General features: G+C 50.9%; 1 protein-coding gene across 1 annotated transcript in view; it reads right to left on the bottom strand.

The window, feature by feature from the left end:
- Window positions 1-15,706, bottom strand: part of STAC (SH3 and cysteine rich domain) — a 1,272,108-nt gene that overhangs the window by 229,358 nt on the left and 1,027,044 nt on the right. The gene's annotated exons all lie outside the window — the stretch shown is intronic.

The raw sequence follows: 15,706 nt of genomic DNA, 5'->3' as shown, positions 1-15,706 counted from the left end.
TGCAATAGTAAGGGGTGTGGTAGTAAGGGTGGTATAAGAGTAGCATGACCATGTCTTAGACTGTTAAGCAAGAGGTAGGGAGAGAAGGTGGGGAAGGGAGAGAGTATGAGAGATGATACAATGAAGAAGAAGCAGGGAGAGAGGAGAAAGAAGGGAAGGGAAAGGAAAAGAGAAAAAGGAGAAAGAGAGAGATGAGAGGAAAGAAAAAAAAGAATTGGATGAGTGGGGGGGGGGGGGAGTACCTGGTGTCAGAGAGGGGAGAGAAGGGGGGAAAGGGGGATGACTAAGAAAAAATAGATAGACAGGACGGAGGGAATAGGAAGGGGGTGTGGGAGGTGGTGCGAAGTCCAGTCAAGTGTAGTTATCCCAGGGCTAGAAAAACCAAGGAAGGGGGATGATGTGAGATGTTAAAGAATAGGAAAATAGGAAGGGGGGGTGTGGGTGGGGGAGGAAATGAGAGGGAAGGAGGGGAGGGTGATAGAGGAAAGAGAAGGGGAGCGGAAGTCATATGCATGGGGCCAGCTGGTGAGCAGCAGCACCGGCTTTTCAGTCGATAAAACATCAGGGAGGAAGGGGGCCCATACCTGAGCAAAGATTGCAGCCTGATCTTGAAGATTATAGATGACTCTCTCATGCGCTGCAATGTTAAACATAGCCACAGTCCATTCCTCGAGCGTGGGTGGCGTCACGGATCTCCAGTGTCGCAGGATGCATATTTTGGCAGTTGCCAAGGCTGTGTGTAAGAGTCTTTATTGTGGTCGTGATAGGGCCGGGAGAGGGGTCATATCAGGCAGTATGAGCAACGCAGGGGGCAAGAGGGTTGGGAGCAGCATAGAGTCTGCCAGGGCATACTCCACTGCCTTCCATAGGGGTTGAACAGATGGGCAGCTGCCGAGCACGTAGAGCAGGTCACAATGCAGCTCCGTACAACGCCAGCACGACGCATGCGGGAGGAGGCCGGCCTTATGTAACTTCATCGGGCTCCAGTACCAATCATGCAGAATCTTGAAAAGGCAGAAATTTAGGTGAGCTTCGCGGGTCCCTCTGCCCAGCGCTTCCACCGTGTCTGCCCAGTCCTCCTCCTCAAAAGTCAGATGGAGATGGGTTTGCCATTGCAGACGCAGCTTGTCCAAAACAGGTCGAGAGAATAGGTGGCTAACAGGGACTTCATACAGGCCAGCCATGACGCCTTTATGTTTCCCCCATGTCTTCAGGTAGGGTATTATGGGTGAGGTTTGCAGTCCCCAATGGATAGTGTCAGGATTTTGACGCATATAATTCTGGATTTGTAAATACTTACACTTCTGCGTGGGGTGGAGATGAAATTCCTCTACCAGGCTAGTAAAGGGTTTGAGCCTGCTGGTCTCCAATATCTGGCCTAGGCTAGTTATGCCGGCGTCTATCCAATGCGACCAGTTCAGGGCCGCCCCCCCCACATGTATACTGTCATTATGCCATAGGGGAGCCTGGGCGTGGAGGGAGGGGTGAACCCCTAAAAGATGATGAGCCCTCCTCCATGCTACACTCATTGCCTTCAGGATCGGGTTCGGATCATCGTGGGGGACAGTGGTCCTACGGTACAGTCCATTGAGGCCTCCCCAGCGGGAGAGCAATTCCCTCTCCACTGATACCCATTGGGGCGATTCTGCAGTATTCAGAGTGGCAGCCATTGGTGAAAGATGTAGGGCCAGAGCGTATATCGTTCCACCGAAGGAAGTCCCATTCCGCCGTGTGACCTGCGCGCTATAAGCTTGGCCGATGCTAAGTGAGGGCGTGTAATTCCCCATACAAAGGCCCTGCTGGCGGTGTCCACCGACCTCAACATGGATAGAGGTATCTGAAGAGGAAGAAGACCCAGTACGTATGTGAAACGCGGGACTGTAACCATGCGCACCACCTGCCACCTGCCCCACATGGAGAGGCCAAGCTGCATCCATTTGTCAAAATCGAGTCTCATTCGGGCCATGAGAGGGTCTAGGTTGTCCGCCGTCATGCGTTCCAGGCCTCGGTTGACCAGGATCCCCAGGTATTTAAGACGCTTCGGGGTCCAGTGGAAGGGGAAGCCCAAAATCGCTGATTTTGTCGTCTCTTGTGACAGCGGGAGGGCTTCACTCTTTTCCCAGTTTACCCGATATCCCGAAAGGGGAGCGAAGTTCTCTATGAGTTCCATTAGGTCGGGCAGTGAGCGATCCAGGTCAGTTAAGGTAAGCAGGATATCGTCGACATACAGGTAGAGCTTAGAGGTGACGTCGCCTGGCAGTGGGATATCCGCTATCCTAGGGGATACGCGAAACGTAGCCACCAGCAGCTCAAGTGCCAGTAGAAACAGAAGGGTGGAGAGCGGGAAGCCTTGCCTTGTTCCTCTGCCGACAGGGAAAGGGTCTGAGAGGAAGCCTCCACAATTGACCCGTGCAGTGGGTTGGTCATAAAATAGACATACTTTAGAAATAAATCGATCGCCCAGACCGGATTTTGTTAACGTTGCGAAAAGGTATGGCCATTCTATACGGTCAAATGCTTTTTTGGCGTCAAGGTACAGTGCTAAGGCGGCCTGTGCCATATTCCGGACCCCCCAGAAGGCATGACACAATGTACGAAGGTGATTCCGTGAGCTGCGGCCCGGCACAAAGCCGACCTGCGACTGGTGTATAAGGGCCGGAATGACCCTGCGTAAATGGGCCGCTAGGACGCTGGCCAAAATGTTAATATCACCGTTCAGGAGGGATATTGGCCGTTAGCTGCCGCAGAGCAGAGGGTCCAGGCCCGGTTTTGGTATAACAACGATGGAGGCTGAGTTGGATATCGCGCCCAATGAGTTAGTCTGACAGGCTTCGTCCAGCGCTCCGTGCAGAACATCAAGCGTCTCCTCCCCTTCCCAGGGAATCCATCTTCACCTGGTGATTTGTGATACAGGAGACTGGAGCCAACCTGTGAAATTTCTTGACGGGTGATATCTCCCCCTGGCAGTTCTCGGCCTTCATCGGAAAGTGAGGGCAAGGTGACAGTACTGAGAAAAGCCTTCATTTGGTTGGGGGAGGACTGTAATTCCGAGGTATAGAGGCGGTGGTAGAAGGTTGAAAATTCGTCCACTATGTTCTGCGGGTGTGTGAGGATCTCTCCCGACTGAGCCCTGATAGCCGGTATGGCAAGGGCCGACGCTCTTTGACGAAGTTGTGCGGCCAGGAGGCGGCCGACCTTCTCCCCTTCTCATAATGACGTCTCTACAGGCGCTGCAGCGCATATTCCGCCTGAGAAGTAAAGAGTTCATTCAGGGCCATACGGGCCCTCTCCAGGTCTCTGCGGTCTCTAAGGTTGTTTGTCGCTCCGCCCTTTCTTTATTTGCCAGTGCGGCGTCGTTCATCATCTGACCTAGTATCGTTGCTTTGGCCGGGGCCCAGAGTATCATTTTGGATGTCACTGACCCAAGATTGTCCCGGGTATATGTGGATGTGTGTGCTTGCAGGTGCGCCTTCCCCTGAGGGGTTCGGTAGAGTTGGGTAGCGAAGCACCACGGTTTGCGGCCTGGGGACACTATGCCCAACTGAAGGGTTAATAAGATCTGGGAATGGTCTGACAGGCCCCCACTCGGTATGCAGGAATCTTGGGTTTGTGCTACGAGGTTGTGCGAAACAAGAAAATAGTCCAGTCGGGACTGGGTGCCGTGAACCGGGGATAAAAATGTATACTCTCTATCACTCGGGTGCATCAGCCTCCATGGTTCCACCATGTCGTGCATTATGTTAGACTGCAAGGCTCTATCTCCATTATTGATGGTGTCCAAAGGCCCTGTTCTGTCTAGTACGGCATCTCGGGTCAGGTTCCAGTCCCCATAGATAATGTACCGGGCTGCTCCGATCTCTGTTAGGAGACTGTTGATGCGAACGAAAAATTGTCTCTTGGGGCCTATTGGTGCGTAGACTGATCCCACGCATAGCAAAGCACCTCCCAGCTTTAGTTTGGCAAATACGTATCATCCCTCCGGATCGGCCCATGATTTGGTAATTGTGAAGGGTAGGCTTCTTCGCAGTAATATCGCAGTCCCACATTTCCTTGGCACTGTGCTCTGATCCTCCAGTGGGGAAGTGCTACGGCTAGATATCGCGGTCCCTACCCAGTCCCTTCGTAGTTTATCAGATTCAAGTTTAGTCAGGTGATTTTCCTGGAGGAGGGCTATGTCCACTCATTTGGTGTTAAGGTATGAGAGTATTTTCTTCCATTTAATGAAGTGGGTAAGACCGTTGACGTTCCAAGAGGCAATCCGTAACGGGACAGGCAGGGTATGCGCGCGTCTAGCCATGGGAGGAAGCTATGGGGGGCGGAAGAGCGAGAAATATATAAAGAGAGAGCAGGAGTATAAGGGGCAGAGTATAGACGACGGGGATGTTGTGTAATTTAGGGTGAAGTGGCGTGTGATTGGAGCGGTAGAGTATGGAGGGGGATAGTGGAAATAAAAAAGGGATGGAATAGGGGGGAGACACCAGGGAGGGGAGGGAGTGGAGCGAGAGTGAGGCAGGAAATAGGGATGATAGGGATGTAGAAGAAATGTGCGAGATGGGAAATAAGAAAAGATAGAAGAGAAGGCAAAGGTAAGAAAAAGAAAGAAAGGAAGGAAGGGAGGCAGGAAGAGGGAGGGGAAGGAGAGTGGAGCAAACCAGAGCCCCAGAAAACCTAAACTTTAATTTGCAGGTCTAAACCCAGATCGCACTAGTCATAGTGCGAGGCAAGGCCGGCCGGACTGCGGCCAGGGGTGGAGGCGCAGCGCAGGACCGCTTTGTCCATTGGTACCAGTGTCCCATAGTTCCGGTGTCAGGCTCCCCCGGGGGGGGGGGGATGTGTCGCAAGGAGGTATCGTTTGGCTTGATGTACCCTAACAAGGAGGGGGTAAGACAACGCAGCGCCGCACCGCCGGGAGATAGGCACACCTAGGGGGGGAGAGGACTGGGGGAGAGTGGGAGGACGCTCCCATTTAGACTATGTCTAAATTTAAAGAAAGAGAATAAGTGAAAACCAGCACAGGGGCTGTGAGAAAATGAAGGCATGACCATAGGAAATAATCAATATGCACTGCATTCCCCACTGTATTAACAACTATATCGTTAAAACCTATGCAGGGTCATAAGGCATAAAGAGTGTGAGTTGTCTCACATGACATCAGATCCAGCATGGTGTAAGCAGTCTTTACCAGATTACACAAGTCAATTCTGCTTGGCCTTCATTTGGTGAATACAGGACACTTTGCTTGGCAAGAATAACAAGAGTATCATACGGAGAAAAAACAATTAACAATATAGAAAAATGAGAAGAGCTGTACTCAGCCAGTCGACGGGTCAGCAGAGGGTCCGCTTTTTTAAGCCACGGAGAAGTTATGGTCTGAATGGTCTGAATGTTCTCAGTTCCAACTGTCCCAGAGGATAGGGCAGGTTCAGGTGGTCTCCGCTATGGGTTTTAAAGGGGAGCGGGATTTGTCTCTATCCGCCACCTTTGTATGGAGCGCCACTGCATGCAGCACCTGTCTCCCTATCCGCGTGGCTGTGAAGGAGTCTCTCCAGATCTCGCCCCCTGGGGCAGGGGACAACAGATGGATGGTCGGACCCTGACCCTCCTTGGGCAAGGTCTTGTAAGGGAGTGTTCTGATCTGTAGCCATCATATCTCTGTGAGGAGTCAAGGTGGAAGAATACGTGAGGGATAAGCCATCCAAGAAGGCACGCAAGTCTTCCGGGTCGTAGAAGTCTTTGGATATGCTGTTTTTAGTTATCCACATTCTCGCCGGGTCGATCAGGCCATACTTCACTTCCATCTGGCGCAATCGTGGGCAGAGGGCCAGGAATGCCCTATGTCGGTCGCTGGTTTCTTTGGAGAAATCCGCTGATATTCGATTTGTGTGTCCATCTAGTTGACAAGGGCCTTGGGTATGTGCTTTCTGTATGAGTTGACGGTCCTGTGTGTGGCAAAGAAGACAGGCTATGATCGGTCGGGGGCGAGCATCTGTACCGGTTCTCCGGGGGCCCAGTCTATGGGCTCTTTGAAACTCCAGGGGTGGTTCGAAGACAGTGTCGGTCAGCCTGGGCAGAGTGTATTGTAGGAATCTGTGAAGGTCCTCCCCCTCGTTGTTTTCAGGAAATCCTATAAAACGAACATTGTCTCTTCAGCTCCTGTCTTCCAAGTCCGTTAATTTGCTATGAAGGAAGAGGAGTTCCTGATCTCTGTCCTGAAAAGAAGAAGTGTGGGCCTCTACTTTTGACACTCGCTGTTCTAATCCCAGGACGCATGTCTGAAAGCTTGCGTTTTCCGTATGGATGGATTTAGTTTCCACCGCCATTGAAACCATTGCGTTATGCGTTATCCATCCCCTCCAGTCTACGGCCAACTGCTGAAATTTCCTAAAGGATCTGGTCCATTGAGGGCTCCTGGGCCGGGTTCGCCATCTCTTGATATGTGGTAGAGGGCTGCGTCCCTGTCTGCGGGGGAGTCCCCTTCACCTGGAGTAAGGCCTCAGAGAAAAGTAACTGTCTCGCCGGCTTGCCCATGGTATTGTGGGATGACTGTCCGCCTGGCATCTCCGGTCGTCATCATGTGACTTGATGATGACTTCGTAGGGGTATGGGGAAGGGGGGACCAGAAGTATCAGAGTCCCCCTCCCGAAGCTGCGGTTGATCCCACTTCGCGTGTTCGGGGGATGATTGGAGGATATAAGGGGGATAGGTTGAAAGTATCCCCAACCTCGTTGTGGTTTGGCTGACAAGTGGTTCAGTCCCCTCAGGTGCCGTTGCATCACCCACACTTCAGCAGTGGGAGAAAACCGTGGACCGGAGGTCTCTGCGGCAAGCGTGGCACTAGTGTCCACCTCACTTTGATGCGTAGTGATTCCTCCAGGTTTTGAATCACAATAACGGGCTAGCGGGAAAGCAGGGCGGGGACGAAGTTCAACTGGTGGCCTAGTGAGGGTGTCGGTCAGCTCATGACGATAGGCGCCGGCTCTTGTATGCTGTTAGTTTCTCCAGGGCCCTCGTTCTTCTCAGGGGGCGTTGTGTGGGGGATAGGGCAGGAAACCAATGTCCAGTAGGCTGACCGGTCTCTTCGGTCTCTGTCGTGGCCCCAGATATGTCACTGATTCACTGGGTCACTGTACCCCCTCCTGATCAGCTGAGTGCGTGGGGAGGGGGGGAGGATGAGGAGGGGAGTAGGGAGGCTCCCAGAGGGAGAAAAAGGCAAAGTCTCTTCTCCTCTTTCTCCCTTGTTTTTCCTTATTTTTTATTTTTTATTTTCTGTTTTGTTTATTTTTCCTTATCTTCCCTATTTTCTCCCATTTTTCCTCACTTTTCCTTATTTCCTTATTCTTCCTGCTTTCTTGCTTGCCCCAGTCCCTCACAGGGCTCCTACCGGTGCTTGTTGCCCCCTCCTCTTGTGGGGGTATGGTTATGTCCTCTTCTTCTTCCTGGGGCAGGCCCCAGCTCTCAGGGCGTTGTTGTTCCGGAGCTCCGGGCTCACGGAGCTCTCTCCCTGCTCCCGCCTCACGCAGCTCCCCAGCAGTCAGGTGGAGGGAGGGCGATCGGTGCGTTGGCGGGGGGTGTGTTGATCCAGGGTCTGGGGAAGAAAGAACTCCGGGATGTCACCGCCGCTCCCGGGTCGGACGGAACCCTGTAATGGCGTTGGGTCTCGGCGCTACCAGAGGCCGCGGCTTCAGGTCCTCTCCCGGGCCGCCGCGCCTCCACGTCGATTACCTTGGAGCCCCCGCTCCACGACACTGCTCGAAGGCGGCGCTGCCCGCCCGACACCGTCGAGACGACTTCACGCCCCTGGGGGAAGGTGTTCGTGCCCCTGCTGCGCTCCCGCCCGCGGCCCGGCTTAGCCGCCTCGTAGAGCGAAGGGAAAAGGTGGCCATCAAGCTACGGTGCCAGACCACGCCCCCTAAAGAGAGATTATTACCGAACACACTACTTGTTTCTTTCATCGATTTGTAAAACTCACTCTTCAATCCGTGAAACAACGATTACATGAAATCATGAATTATAAAAGAATAAACAAATATCACACTCTCACAGATGAATTAAATTAAATTTTTCTGGGTCAGATAAGTGTTTGTACCTTTGCAGAAAAAGGTATATTGAAAGGTACGTTAGTTTATGTTTCGTTCAGTTTATCTAAGAATTTGCAAAAGTTGGATCTTGCAAGAGTAAGGGCCTGATAGGCTCTAATGGAATTGTAATGCCGCAGATGGGATATCTGTCACATTTGTGACAGAGTAAACCCTTGCGCCAAACTCTAAATCAGGGCCTAAATCTTGCAGGACATTTAAGTTGCATTCGGGATTAAACGATTAAATGTAATAAAATAAAGTGCAAAAAAATGCAAAAAATAGCTGTAAAAAAGTGTGGCTAAAATGTATTGTATATGGGACATACAAAAATGTAGAGATACAAAAGAAAACATTTTACCCCTTGCATTTGAGAATAATTCATAGACATACAATAACCTGTACTGTATTCTCTTTCACTTCCGCCTAAAGCCTAATGTTTTTATCCTCACGCCATGTGCCACTGCTTTTCTTGTGAGGGGGTGTAGGAAGTTGGCTCTGTATGTGCTATTTCAAAGTAAGGAATAGCATGCACAGAGTCCAAGGGTTCCCCTTAGAGGTAAAATAGTGGTAAAAAGAGATAATACTAATGCTCTATTTTGTGGTAGTGTGGTCGAGCAGTAGGCTTATCCAAGGAGTAGTGTTAAGCATTTGTTGTACATACACCTAGACAATAAATGAGGTACACACACTCAGAGACAAATCCAGCCAATAGGTTTTGTATAGAAAAATATATTTTCTTAGTTTATTTTAAGAACCACAGGTTCAAATGAAACATGTAATATCTTGTTTGAAAGGTATTGCAGGTAAGTACATTAGGAACTTTGAATCAATTCAATTGCATGTATACTTTTCAAGTTATTCACAAATAGCTATTTTAAAAGTGGACACTGCAATTTTCACAGTTCCTGGGGGAGGTAAGTATTTGTTAGTTTTACCAGGTAAGTACGACACTTACAGGGTTCAGTTCTTGGTCCAAGGTATCCCACCGTTGGGGGTTCAGAGCAACACCAAAGTTACCACACCAGCAGCTCAGGGCCGGTCAGGTGCAGAGTTCAAAGTGGTGCCCAAAACGCATAGGCTTCAATGGAGAGAAGGGGGTGCCCCGGTTCCGGTCTGCTTGCAGGTAAGTACCCGCGTCTTCGGAGGGCAGACCAGGGGGGGACACAAGCCCACACAGAAATTTCACCCTCAGCGGCGCGGGGGCGGCCGGGTGCAGTGTTAGAACAAGCGTCGGGTTCGCAATGGAAGTCAATGAGAGATCAAGGGATCTCTTCAGCGCTGCAGGCAGGCAAGGGGGGGCTTCCTCGGGGAAACCTCCACTAGGGCAAGGGAGAGGGACTCCTGGGGGTCACTTCTGCAGTGAAAGTCCGGTCCTTCAGGTCCTGGGGGCTGCGGGTGCAGGGTCTTTTCCAGGCGTCGGGACTTAGGTTTCAGAGAGTCGCGGTCAGGGGAAGCCTCGGGATTCCCTCTGCAGGCGGCGCTGTGGGGGCTCAGGGGGGACAGGTTTTGGTACTCACAGTCGTAGAGTAGTCCGGGGGTCCTCCCTGAGGTGTTGGTTCTCCACCAGCCGAGTCGGGGTCGCCGGGTGCAGTGTTGCAAGTCTCACGCTTCTTGCGGGGAGATTGCAGGGTTCTTTAAAGCTGCTCCTTTGGATAAAGTTGCAGTCTTTTTGGAGCAGGTCCGCTGTCCTCGGGAGTTTCTTGTCGTCGTCGAAGCAGGGCAGTCCTCAGAGGATTCAGAGGTCGCTGGTCCCTTTGGAAGGCGTCGCTGGAGCAGAGTTCTTTGGAAGGCAGGAGACAGGCCGGTGAGTTTCTGGAGCCAAGGCAGTTGTTGTCTTCGGGTCTTCCTCTGCAGGGGTTTTCAGCTGGGCAGTCCTTCTTCTTGTTGTTGCAGGAATCTAAATTCTTAGGTTCAGGGGAGCCCTTAAATACTAAATTTAAGGGCGTGTTTAGGTCTGGGGGGTTAGTAGCCAATGGCTACTAGCCCTGAGGGTGGGTACACCCTCTTTGTGCCTCCTCCCAAGGGGAGGGGGTCACATTCCTATCCCTATTGGGGGAATCCTCCTTCTACAAGATGGAGGATTTCTAAAAGTCAGAGTCACCTCAGCTCAGGACACCTTAGGGGCTGTCCTGACTGGCCAGTGACTCCTCCTTGTTTTTCTCATTATCTCTCCTGGACTTGCCGCCAAAAGTGGGGGCTGGGTCCAGGGGGCGGGCATCTCCACTTAATGGAGTGCCCTGGGGCATTGTAACACGAAACCTGAGCCTTTGAGGCTCACTGCTAGGTGTTACAGTTCCTGCAGGGGGGAGGTGTGAAGCACCTCCACCCAGAGCAGGCTTTTGTTTCTGTCCCCAGAGAGCACAAAGGGCCTCACCACATGGGGTCAGAAACTCGTCTCTCAGCGGCAGGCTGGCAGAGACCAGTCAGTCCTGTACTGAACAATTGGGTAAAAATCAGGGGGCATCTCTAAGATGCCCTCTGTGTGCATTTTTTAATAAATCCAACACTGGCATCAGTGTGGGTTTATTATTCTGAGAAGTTTGATACCAAACTTCCCAGTTTTCAGTGTAGCCATTATGGAGCTGTGGAGTTCGTTTTTGACAGACTCTCAGCCCATATGCTCTTATGGCTACCCTGCACTTACAATGTCTAAGGTTTTGCTTAGACACTGTAGGGGCATAGTGCTCATGCACATATGCCCTCACCTGTGGTATAGTGCACCCTGCCTTAGGGCTGTAAGGCCTACTAGAGGGGTGACTTACCTATGCCACAGGCAGTGTGAGGTTGGCATGGCACCCTGAGGGGAGTGCCATGTCGACTTAGTCATTTTCTCCCCACCAGCACACACAAGCTGGCAAGCAGTGTGTCTGTGCTGAGTGAGGGGTCCCTAGGGTGGCATAAGACATGCTCCAGCCCTTAGAGACCTTCCCTGGCATCAGGGCCCTTGGTACCAGGGGTACCAGTTACAAGGGACTTATCTGTGTGCCAGGGTTGTGCCAATTGTGGAGACAATGGTACATTTTAGGTGAAAGAACACTGGTGCTGGGGCCTGGTTAGCAGGGTCCCAGCACACTTCTCAGTCAAGTCAGCATCAGTATCAGGCAAAAAGTGGGGGGTAACTGCAACAGGGAGCCATTTCTTTACACAAGCCCCCCCCCAGCCCACAGGCCAGGAGACTCAGCCAAAGCTGGGAGAGTCTTCCTAGTCTGTTAGGCGAGGAAGAGTAGAGGAAATAGGCTGGTTTGTTGCAGGGCCTACTCTGCCTTACATCCTCCTGTTCAGGTCATTCCCTCTGGGGAACTGACCCACTTCCACAGTAATAGGACCTAATCTGAACTGCCTCTTGTCTGTGCTTTTTATGTCTTCACCCATTCTCTCTATTTTGGGGTTAGAGGTATCCACCTCTGCTAATCTTATTTTAGCCAGGGCCACCCCTAGCTTACCCAAAGAGGTTACCCAGAGCTGGAGTAACCCCACCATGACCAACAGGGTCAGGGGGCCTAACTTGCTATTTGGCATGGGGTCTGACCACCATGCCAAGGATAGGGCAGCCATAAAGGCTAACACCCAGCAGAGGCCACTGACAGCTGTCAGTGCCCAGAACCACACCTTTAGCTCTTCACCTACAAGGGAAGGGGCTAAGTTACAGGCTTCTTTGGGTTCAGGGTGCCTGTCTGCTGTATTAGAGTGGGGGGTTACCACATCTTGTAGTAAACACCCTTCTTCCACTCTTTCTTCTGTTAGCTGAGGAGCCACCCACTCAGGTTTAACAGTTGCCTGACTAGCCAGGACTACTTGTGGGTCAGGTTGGACTTTAACAGGGCCATTTTTGGAGTTCTCCCCTACTGGAGCAGAATCTCCCTGGCTTGCTGGAACCTTGGCTAAAGGTTGTCCACCCTTCCTACACTGTTTTCTTTTCTTTTTCTTCTGGGGCCTACTTGCATTTACTGCAGAGGCAGGAACTCCAGAATCCTTGGGAGAGGACTGGCACTGGACCAGTTCCTCTCTTGGGCTCTGACTAACCTCTGGGTAGTCATTTCCAAGGAGACAATCAAGGTTGAGGTCTGTACTGACTACCACCCTTCTCCAGCTAAAAGTCCCACCCACTTCTATGGGCACAAAAGCCACTGGCCTACAAGTGACCCTGTCTGGGCTAACTCTTACTCTGGCAGTCTCACCTGGGATGTACTGGTTTGAGAACACCAGCCTGTCATGCACAATAGTGTGACTGGCACAAGTGTCTCTCAGGGCAGTGGCTGGGATTCCATTCACCAGTAGGTGGTGGAAGTGTCTACTTCCCTCTGGAATCTCCAACTCACCTGTTGGGCCCTTTTTCCAGTTGAAGGCTATGAAGACCTCCTCATCTGAGGAGTCATCCTCAATGGCTACACTGGTCACCCCTGGAATTTTGCTAGGGGGTTTGTTTTTGGGACAAGAAGTGTCCTTGGTGTGGTGCCCTGTCTGTTTACAGTTATGGCACCATGCCTTAGTGGCATCCCAGCTCTTACCCTGGTACCCACCTTTGTTTTGGGTTGTGTCTCTGGGCCCACCCACCTGGTCTGGTTTTTGGGGGCCTACAGGGGACTCTTTTTCTTTGTCTCTAGTGTCACCCACTTTCTCCTGGGGAGGCTTTGTAACCCCTTTCTTTTGGTCACCCCCAGTGGAAGTTTTGGTTACCCTAGTCTTGACCCAGTGGTCTGCCTTCTTTCCCAATTCTTGGGGAGAAATTGGACCTAGGTCTACCAGATACTGATGCAACTTTTCATTGAAGCAGTTACTTAAAATGTGTTCTTTCATAAACAAATTATAAAACCCCACATAGTCATACACTTCATTTCCAGTTACCCAACCATCCAGTGTTTTCACTGAGTAGTCAACATAATCAACCCAGGTCTGGGTCGAGGATTTTTGAGCCCCCCTGAATCTAATTCTATACTCCTCAGTGGAGAATCCAAAGCCCTCAATCAGGGTACCCTTCATGAGGTCATAAGATTCTGCATCTTTTTTAGAGAGTGTGAGGAGTCTATCCCTACACTTTCCTGTGAACATTTCCCAAAGGAGAGCACCCCAGTGAGATTTGTTCACTTTTCTGGTTTCACAAGCCCTCTCAAAAGCTGTGAACCATTTGGTGATGTCCTCACCATCTTCATATTTAGTTACAATCCCTTTGGGGATTTTCAACATGTCAGGAGAATCTCTGACCCTAGTTATGTTGCTGCCACCATTGATGGGTCCTAGGCCCATCTCTTGTCTTTCCCTTTCTATGGCTAGGATCTGTCTTTCCAAAGCCAATCTTTTGGCCATCCTGGCTAACTGGATGTCCTCTTCACTGGAGTTATCCTCAGTGATTTCAGAGGTGTTGGTCTCTCCTGTGAGGGAACCAGCATCTCTGACTATTATTTTTGGAGTCAGGGCTTGAGAAGCCCTGTTCTCCCTAGATAGGACTGGTGGGGGGGAATCACCCTCCAAGTCACTATCATCTTCATCTGTGTTGCCATCCACAGAGGGGTTGGCTCTGTCATACTCTGCCAACAGCTCCTGGAGCTGTAGTTTGGTAGGTTTGGAGCCCATTGCTATTTTCTTTAGTTTACAGAGTGACCTTAGCTCTCTCATCTGTAGATGGAGGTAAGGTGTGGTGTCGAGTTCCACCACATTCACATCTGTATTAGACATTATGCTTCTAAAAGTTGGAATACTTTTTAAGAAACTAAAACTAGTTCTAGAATCTAATTCAAACTTTTAACAAACTTTTAAACTCTAAAAGAAAATGCTAACAGGGACTAACACAAGGCCCTAGCAGGACTTTTAAGAATTTAGAAAACTTTTCAAATTGCAAAAATCAATTTCTAATGACAATTTTGGAATTTGTTGTGTGATCAGGTATTGGCTGAGTAGTCCAGCAAATGCAAAGTCTTGTACCCCACCGCTGATCCACCAATGTAGGAAGTTGGCTCTGTATGTGCTATTTCAAAGTAAGGAATAGCATGCACAGAGTCCAAGGGTTCCCCTTAGAGGTAAAATAGTGGTAAAAAGAGATAATACTAATGCTCTATTTTGTGGTAGTGTGGTCGAGCAGTAGGCTTATCCAAGGAGTAGTGTTAAGCATTTGTTGTACATACACCTAGACAATAAATGAGGTACACACACTCAGAGACAAATCCAGCCAATAGGTTTTGTATAGAAAAATATATTTTCTTAGTTTATTTTAAGAACCACGGGTTCAAATGTAACATGTAATATCTTGTTTGAAAGGTATTGCAGGTAAGTACATTAGGAACTTTGAATCAATTCAATTGCATGTATACTTTTCAAGTTATTCACAAATAGCTATTTTAAAAGTGGACACAGTGCAATTTTCACAGTTCCTGGGGGAGGTAAGTATTTGTTAGTTTTACCAGGTAAGTACGACACTTACAGGGTTCAGTTCTTGGTCCAAGGTAGCCCACCGTTGGGGGTTCAGAGCAACACCAAAGTTACCACACCAGCAGCTCAGGGCCGGTCAGGTGCAGAGTTCAAAGTGGTGCCCAAAACGCATAGGCTTCAATGGAGAGAAGGGGGTGCCCCGGTTCCGGTCTGCTTGCAGGTAAGTACCCGCGTCTTCGGAGGGCAGACCAGGGGGGTTTTGTAGGGCACCGGGGGGGACACAAGCCCACACAGAAATTTCACCCTCAGCGGCGCGGGGGCGGCCGGGTGCAGTGTTAGAACAAGCGTCGGGTTCGCAATGGAAGTCAATGAGAGATCAAGGGATCTCTTCAGCGCTGCAGGCAGGCAAGGGGGGGCTTCCTCAGGGAAACCTCCACTTGGGCAAGGGAGAGGGACTCCTGGGGGTCACTTCTGCAGTGAAAGTCCGGTCCTTCAGGTCCTGGGGGCTGCGGGTGCAGGGTCTTTTCCAGGCGTCGGGACTTAGGTTTCAGAGAGTCGCGGTCAGGGGAAGCCTCGGGATTCCCTCTGCAGGCGGCGCTGTGGGGGCTCAGGGGGGACAGGTTTTGGTACTCACAGTCGTAGAGTAGTCCGGGGGTCCTCCCTGAGGTGTTGGTTCTCCACCAGCCGAGTCGGGGTCGCCGGGTGCAGTGTTGCAAGTCTCACGCTTCTTGCGGGGAGATTGCAGGGTTCTTTAAAGCTGCTCCTTTGGATAAAGTTGCAGTCTTTTTGGAGCAGGTCCGCTGTCCTCGGGAGTTTCTTGTCATCGTCGAAGCAGGGCAGTCCTCAGAGGATTCAGAGGTCGCTGGTCCCTTTGGAAGGCGTCGCTGGAGCAGAGTTCTTTGGAAGGCAGGAGACAGGCCGGTGAGTTTCTGGAGCCAAGGCAGTTGTTGTCTTCGGGTCTTCCTCTGAAGGGGTTTTCAGCTGGGCAGTCCTTCTTGTTGTTGTTGCAGGAATCTAAATTCTTAGGTTCAGGGGAGCCCTTAAATACTAAATTTAAGGGCGTGTTTAGGTCTGGGGGGTTAGTAGCCAATGGCTACTAGCCCTGAGGGTGGGTACACCCTCTTTGTGCCTCCTCCCAAGGGGAGGGGGTCACATTCCTATCCCTATTGGGGGAATCCTCCTTCTACAAGATGGAGGATTTCTAAAAGTCAGAGTCACCTCAGCTCAGGACACCTTAGGGGCTGTCCTGACTGGCCAGTGACTCC

The sequence above is a fragment of the Pleurodeles waltl genome, chromosome 2_1 (assembly GCF_031143425.1).
Source record: "Pleurodeles waltl isolate 20211129_DDA chromosome 2_1, aPleWal1.hap1.20221129, whole genome shotgun sequence".
In the NCBI taxonomy this organism is placed as follows: Eukaryota; Metazoa; Chordata; class Amphibia; order Caudata; family Salamandridae; genus Pleurodeles; species Pleurodeles waltl.
Note: the sequence above shows the minus strand (reverse complement) of the source record. Positions and strands in the feature narration are given on the sequence as shown.